Raw genomic sequence first — 8,612 nt, 5'->3', positions numbered from 1 at the left:
GGTTGGTAGCACTCAAAATTTTCTTAATTAGTGATAAACCTGAAGAACAGTTGAAGCTGGGCTCTTTTACTGATTTGCAGTTGTGCATTTGGTTTACCCAGTCAATTCTTGACTGGCAGGAGACTTCAATTTTTGATGCCTTAATCAGATTAGCTTATCAACAACTCTGTAATCTTCTAAGCATATCTGTTGCACCTCAAGGAAACAATAAATATTCATAAGGTTGAAAGAAGTTTCATATTTTTGGATAACATCTATGAATTTTAGTCATTTCCTAGAGCTTTACTCCATAAATTTTCAATGTTTGTTAGCTCTTATAAATGTTCAAATATTTTTGCTCCCATTTTACATTTTCTTCAGCAGAAATATTGCTAAAATATCACAATTTGTCAATATAAGAAGTGAATCAAAATTGATCACAATTTAATAGTAGAAACAACAGAGATGATTATTAAAATGAGATTGACCTTCTTATTGTTCTTATGTCAGGTTCTCATAATGTTTAAGGATAAATAAGAAAAGTATGTTGCCTTCTTTTTATATTAAAGGATTGTTATAGGGAAAGTAGTCTAGTAATTTAAAGGAAGGAAGAAAATACAGACCAAAGGAGGGAGGCAATAAACAACAGAAAGGACACCCAAAGAAATCCCAAGTTATAAACTGGCAAAGTGAAATCTAAACATATCAATGATTACATTGTATGAATTATCTAAAAAACCTATAAAAAGATTCAGATTAATAGATTTGATTAAAAAACAAGACTACTATATTCTGTCCACAAGGCATAACTTTTCTATAACACCTGTCAGAATGGCTATTATAAACAAATCAACGAACAACAAGTGTTGGAGAGGTCGTGGAGAAAAGGGAACCCTGGTGCACTGTTGGTGAGAATGCAGACTGGTGCAGCCACTGTGGAAAACAGTATGGCACTTCCTCAGAAAACTAAAAATGGAACTGCCTTTTCACCTGGCAACTCCACTGTTGGGATTGTACCCTAAGATGCCTGAAACTCCAATTCAGAAGATCCTATGCACCCCAATGTTCATAGCAACACAATTTACAATAGCCAAGTGCTGGAAGCAAAGTAAGTTTCTTGCCTATCAGTAAATGAGTGGATCAAAAACTAGGGTACATTTACATGATAAAGTACCATACAGTAGAAAGAAAAAAAGAGCTCCCACCCTTTGCAATAGCATGGATAAATCTGGAGAGCATTATTCTAAGTGAAATAAGCCAGGCGGTGAAAGAGAAATATGATAGGATGTCCCCTTTAACTGGAGTCTAATCAACAAATAAAAACAAGCAAGCAAAATATAACCAGAGACATTGAAATTAAGAGCAAAGTTATAGTAACCAGAGGGGAGGTGGGAGAGGATAATGGGGGAAAGAAGGGTAAGGGTCATCAAGGAACATGTATACAGGACCCATGATAAGGGACAACAATATGAGGACTGATTGAGGCTGTGGGGTGGGCAAGTGGGGCAGGAAAGAGGAAGGGATGAAAATGGGGACAGCTCTAATGGAAGAACAATACAAAAATAATTGAAACATATAAATGGTCACAAAATTGCCAAACATTCCTATTATGCAAGGCAAAAAGTACAAGGCATTAAACAAGAAAAGAGTTGAAAATTGTGCCATAAAATCAAAATATTTTTAGTTCTATAAAAAGTGAAGCTAAAACTCTAAGAAAGTAATTAGAATCAGAAAAAGTACTTGAACTTGAAGTATATATATATTATTATTATGTTATATGTATAATTATAATTGTTATATAGAAATAAAAATATGACAGAATTCGTTATAAATTGTATATATCATTTATATATAAAATAAATTTGTATATTTTATATATACACACAACCTCTTATAATTTAATTATAAGAAAATAGGCAAAATATTTAAAAGATACTTTTTAAAAAGATCGTATATTGATTGCCTACACGCAATAAAAAGATGTTGAACATTATGACTCATCAGGAAATTGCAAATTTAATCACACACAGATATCATCACAAATGAAAAAATTAAAATGACAAACTATACTAAATGTTGAAATGAATGTGGAACAACTAGAACTCTCATATAGTGGTAGTGAAAATATTAATTTTAAGTAAGTACATTTTGGAAAACAACTTGGCACTTAAAAACTGTAAAGCAAACTTGCCATATGTCCCAGTCATGCCCCTCCTAGGAATTCACTCCAAAGAAACAAAAACATATGCCCCCATAAAGACTTCTATACAAATATTACAGGCAGCTTTGTTTGTAATGGACAAAGCCTGACTGCAAATTACATTTCCATAAAACATGTTAGTAGATTAACTGATTTTGGCATACACATGCAATAGAATACTACTTAGTGATAAAAAAAAGAATGGACTATTGATGCATAAAACAACATGGATGAATTACAAAATTACCCTGCCGAGGAAAAATGCAAGATCAAAAAGCATGCATACTATCTAATTCTATTTACATAGACTTCTAATAAAATGAAAATGTATCTATAATTAACAGAAAGCAGATCAGTGATTGCCTAGGGATAGGGCTGATTTAGTCATTAATTACTAAGGGGCACAGAGAAACTTTTGGGTGATCAAAGTGTTTATCTTTATTTGTGTAAAGGATCCATGGGTTTATACATTTCGCATAAGTTACCAAATTGTTTTCTTTAAATATGTGCAGTTTATTCTACTTGAATTACACTTAAATACAGTTGAAAATAAAAAATGCTATGAAAAAAATACATGAGTATGCTTTTAATTTTTAGTTAGTAGTCATAGGAAGATCTCTATTTCTATATGTGTATATATATATATATATATATATATATATATATATATACACATCTATGCTTGTATCTATCTATATCTATAATCCCTTCTAGCTAAGGTAACAAATGTACAGAATTGGATACTGTATTTTTTAATATCTAAGACTATTATTAAACTAAGTCACAAACTGTGGGTAATAATATTATAAGAATAATATTTGGATTTTTATTGTTTTTCATATTCATCAAGAACATTTTGCAAAAGGATCATAGTATTAGGGAACTTGGACACTATATATTTAACACAATAGATACTCTGTTAAGGAGAATTCACTGATGTGCTTTTCCCGTACAAAATATGTTGTAAAAGGGCTTCTAAACTTTTTTAAAAACTATTTTATTGTTCAATTACAGTTTTCTGCATTTACTCCCCCATGTCCTTTATAGCTGTTTCTTTAAACCCTTCCCCCTTTTCCCCTCATTATCCCCTCCCCCTGACTCTGGTTACTGTCAGATTTTTTATGGCACATTAACTTATTCCACTGGGCTTTTTTCCTGCAGTGACACCTAGTCACAGGACAGAAGAATATACACATTGGCTACACTATTCTCTTGCTTTGCCTTTGGGTTAAAAATAGGAACAAACCTAATTTTGTATATCTAAATTTTACAGATTACTATAAAGTTTATCTACTGATAGTACTATGCCTCCTTTTTGTTTAGTCTTCTCATGAACAGCTGAAGAATTTTGCACTTCTGGCACTGGGAAGCTATGAAAATGTAAATATTTATCAAGAGTAAATACTTTTTAAATATTAAGGATCTGCATTTTTCTTCTTGGGCCCAATATGTTTGGGAAGACTATTATTTATCTTGTAGAATCAGTTAGAAAAGTCAATATTTATGTGTATACATCAAATACTATTAAAAGCACGTGCAATGTATTGTGTTAATGCCATAAACAGAGAAGAAGCTAAGTAGAAATATTCAATATCTGAATTAATTTTTATACCATCAGCATTGCTTTTCCATTACACTGTGTTCACTCTTCATTACACAGCTCAGAGAGAAGAGTCATTATTTTCTTCATAAAAGTGTATAATTTAAATCAAATGATGCTCACATAAGAAGACAACAGTAGTTGAGTGGATGTGGGCAGATGAAACTTTCAACAGATGCCTCCCTCAAACTATTGAGAAAAAAAGTTATTATTCTTTGGTAGGGTGACCACTTTCTCTTATTTCATCAGAGAGTTACATGGTAGAGATTGTGATGCTGCACTCAGACTTCCCTTCAGTAATGATGAACTTACTACTGGTTTTAGCCTCAATTCTTAGCCCTCTTTGGAGATTGCCTCAAGTGAAGTAAATTGCCTTACCTGAGGATCCCTTACATGAGCCAGACTACATCACATTACTGATCAGTGTGAAAGTATAAAGGCCCAGCCCCATTGCTTCTATTTGGGATAACTGTAATGGGTGGTCCCAGCTCTAGAGCTCCCAGGGAGGATCAGCTGAAACCTTATTTGGGACTGTATCACAGCTCAGCTTACTCCACCTGTTTAATCCTCCTTTGTCCCTGTCATTTCTATAGGTGTTGATTCTAAGAGCACTATTAAACCTCCTGTATGGTATATCTGGCTTTACAGTCTGCTTCCCAGAGATCCCAATTTATGGTATTGTATGAGAAACTTATTATAAGATGTTTAATGTTAGATGTTTTAGTGTTTTCTATGTTAGGCCTGAAGCTTTCTGTAGGTAACCATTCCATTCTACTAAGCAGACAATATTTCTCAGGGACTTTGATTACCATAAATATACTTTAAGTCAGACTTCAATACTAAATTAGAAATATCATTGAAGAATCTATAAATACATGTAGACCTTATTCTTATCTCTGCAATATCATTCCTAACATTGCTTAGGGACATGGTACAATTTACAGCTATGGGAAATTTAAAAATCTTTACCAAGTGTAACAAATTCTGGCTCATACTTTCTATGGTCGGAATGTCTGTGTTCCCCCAAAATGTATATGTTAAAATACTAATGCCCAGTGTAATATTATTAGAAGGTGGAGTTTGGGGATGTGACTAGGTCATGAGAGTGGAGTCTTCATACATGGCCTTAGTACTCTATTAAAAGAGACACCGCAGAGCTCACTAACACCTTAACACCATGTGAACACATAGCCAGAAGTTGGCTGTCCACAACCAAGAAGAAGACCCTCACACAACCATGATCTGGCACCCTGATCTTGGACTTATATCTTCCAGAAGTGAGATAAATAAATTTGTTATTTACAAGTTAACAAGTCTATGATGTTTTGTTATATCAGCTTGGAGAAACTAAGACAATACTATATAGAAAAGTATTCCTATAGAGATGCATTTTAAATATGTCAAGATGTTCTCCAATGTTCTTATTTTTATTGACTTTTGAAATATAAGCAGTTTCTATTACAAGTAGGTCTAAATAAATTGTGCCATATTTTTCTACAAATAATATACACTCAGCCCTTAGTCTTTCATATTAAGACTGGTGGTTGAAATATTCATACGTAAAAAAATCATTATGCAATTTTATCTGATTAAAATTTTATTGCATAGTTCCAGACTCATGAAACTATAATGTTTTCTTCTTCTAGATTATTATTCTTAGAGAAAATCACTTTGAAATAACCTGTTTTACAATGTAGTGTATTTTCAGCATCTATGTTCTGTTAATTAGCCAATCAGCTGTTTTGAAGTGTGTTTAACCTTTCTTTCATGTGGTAAGGTGAAAAAAACACAACAAAACAGAAAAACCTGGATGAGTAGTTTATTTTTTAGAATACTTTTTCCAGCCCAATCAACTTCTATGCTACATTGCCTGAATTTCAAAACTCCTTTGACTTAAAATTGCAACTATAGAATTAACTATTCTCTTATTTTTCTCAATAAAATTTATTCTTCCAAAGTCTAGAAAAATTGAAACAATATTATTCCGAACAGTAAAATGATAATCTAAACGCCTGCATAGTGGATAGAGTAGAATTATACACATATACACACAGGGGTGGGAAAAAGTAGGTTTACAGTTGTAATACAAATAAATAACACAGATATTAATAAATAATACTGCAAGAATAAACCCTGTTTTGCATAGCTACTTTTGCCCACCCCTTAAACTAGGTAAGGAATTCAAGATATAGTGAATTAATCAAAGCAGCCTTGTCTTTACTTCTCCCTTCCTTGCTACAGTTGCAAATGATAGATTTCTCTTCTCTATTGTTTCCATCATGTAGCACTAGAATTCACTACAAAGTCAGAGAGGAAGGTTTGAGATAAGTGCACTTTAGTGATGTACTGGAGTCAACACAAACTGGTTTAAAAGCATTGACTGTGTGGAGACCTGTCTGACTTCATTGAGGATGTGGAGTAAGGAGTCCATGGCATGCCTGCTATGCAAAATGTGATGTCCTATGGTTGCTGCTGTGAGCCTTATCCCAGTGTGACATTCACTCTCTTTCTGAAGAGGACGTCCCCTTCTATATTGTCAATCTCCTCACCGTCTGTATCCTCATATTTTTTTCTTGCTCCCTTGACTTTTTATCTCTCTGCAGCCTTTGGGGAAAAGGTATTCCTGGAGTGACTGTCCTACTGGCCACGTCTGCCTTTAAGCTCAAGGTGGCAGAGATCATGCTGGACTCAGACAATGCTCCTCTGGTAGGAAAATACTATATAGCCATGATGGCTTTGATCACAGCCTCCACTGCCTTGACCATTATGGTGATCAATATACACTTCTGTGGAGCTGAGGCCTGGCCAGAGCCACTTTGGATCAAGGTGGTTATACAGAAATACACATCCAGGATCTTATTTGTCTATGATATGGGTGAGAGCTGTCTGAGCCCCTGCTGTGATCAAGAACAGGACCGCCTCATGAGGGTTTATGACAAACTTCCTGATCTGAAAGAGCCTGATCTGAAAACAGCCAGGAACAAATGGCTTCCCAGAAGGAAGGAGATGAACAAACTCATGGACATGAGCAATGGTGGGGGATTGACTGTGGGAGTGATGGGGGTGGGATAAGGGTTAGCAATGGTGAAAAAGGTGAGAAAACTGTAACTGAACTATAATAAGAAAAGAATGACTTGGGATATCAGGGAGAGAAACTGCAGCATGCTGACAGTTACTGTGCATGGTATAAATTGTTGATGAGGAATGTTGAATACATTGCCAAGTGTCTCAAAGACCACAAGGCCACCAAGTGTAAGGGGAGTGAATGAAAGAAGGTTCCAAAAGTCATAGACCAATTCTTCACGTGGATATTTTTCATTGTGGTGTTCATGGTGACTATTTTGATCATAGCAAGAGTAGATTAGTAGGTATTTAATATATGGGAATAAATTAATAGAATTTCCTGTGATCTACTCTAATAATTCTTCCAAGTAATACATATGACTTAAAAAAGTGTTCACTGCATGCCTCTATTCCCAAATCCACAAGTTTAATGAGGTCACATTGGTAGCTTAAAATTGACATGGTAAGAATATGCAGATCGTAGAAACCAGCAAGCATTATAAATAAAAGCATGATGCCCAGGAAAACCAGTTGTTAAACATTTACCAGCTCATCACTTCAATTCCTACGTAAGGAGTGGTATGCTAGCGAGCCAGCTCTCTGAAATGTGCACAATCAACCTTATTGATCCAGTATGAGCCAGCTCCAGCAAACCATTGTATATAACTGCATTAACCCCATTTATATAAAACATGTGAAATTATCTGCATGGCTCCTTTATTGTGAACAAAGTTGGTATTTTCAGCATGATAAAATTTTAAAACATCCAAAGAACACCATTGTTTTTATAGTAAGAATGCAGTGTACCGACCTCTTAGAATATGAATTCCATTCCTTTCCTGTTTAAAAATTCAGGAAGTTATCAGCAGTGCAGAATACTTGCATAGTTATTTCATCTAGATTCATATTGTCTCTCTTTTTTAAATTCTTAATAATCATTTGATAAGTTTTATATTCATTATCTTCTATATTTTATCTGGAGACATTTTAAGCTAAAATATTTAATTATTAAGTGTTTAAACATAGAAAATACAGAGCATATTACAACAAATAGTAATTACTGCAAGCTACACTTAACAAAGGTTAACATTTTGCCCTATTTGCTGAAGTCCCTTTTCTCCCTCTATTTTTACTAAAGAATTGAAATGTAAGCCCCACCACACCCCCATCCATCACAGCCATACACATCTCCAGAATTAATCACTACCTGAAATTGGCAGGTGATATCACCACACATGATTGATGTGTGAAGTAATGTATAGTATATTTTGTATACTTAAAGCACTCGTTTAAATGTGAATATGTTTATTTCCTTTCTATAATTATTTATTTTGTGATGTATAAATTCAGTTCTATCTATTGTACTTAGAAATTATGTTTGAAACACACACAAAAGTTTAAAAAATTCACCACCATATATTTTCCATTCAGATTCAACAACAATCACCATTGTTATATTTTACTATTTACTCTTCTTACATAAATATTTCAGCATCAGTTTGCTAAGAATTAAATCATTCTCCAATATGACCACAATATCATGATCACACCTAAGAAAATAAATGATATATTATCTAATATCTTCTACTCTATTCATTTTCCCCAATTATCATAAAATAGAACCCATCTTTGGTTTTGTTCAACCAGGTTCCAACCAAGATTAATTCATAGTATTGGGTTACTAGTATGATTTCCTTTCATTTAAAAAACTTATTTGTTTTTAAATTAAATTCATTATTTTAACAAGTATAAAGGACACATGGACAGTAA

The 8,612-nt window shown here is 33.6% G+C and overlaps 1 pseudogene; it reads left to right on the top strand.

Annotated features, from left to right (window-relative positions):
- The first annotated feature begins 5,016 nt into the window (after positions 1-5,016).
- On the top strand, positions 5,017-7,144 carry LOC118983751 (neuronal acetylcholine receptor subunit alpha-9-like; annotated as a pseudogene).
- Positions 7,145-8,612: the final 1,468 nt, after the last annotated feature.

Source organism: Sturnira hondurensis, unplaced genomic scaffold (assembly GCF_014824575.4).
Source record: "Sturnira hondurensis isolate 20B ecotype Veracruz unplaced genomic scaffold, ASM1482457v3 Scaffold0003038, whole genome shotgun sequence".
In the NCBI taxonomy this organism is placed as follows: Eukaryota; Metazoa; Chordata; class Mammalia; order Chiroptera; family Phyllostomidae; genus Sturnira; species Sturnira hondurensis.
This window is presented reverse-complemented; position numbering and strand designations above follow the sequence as displayed.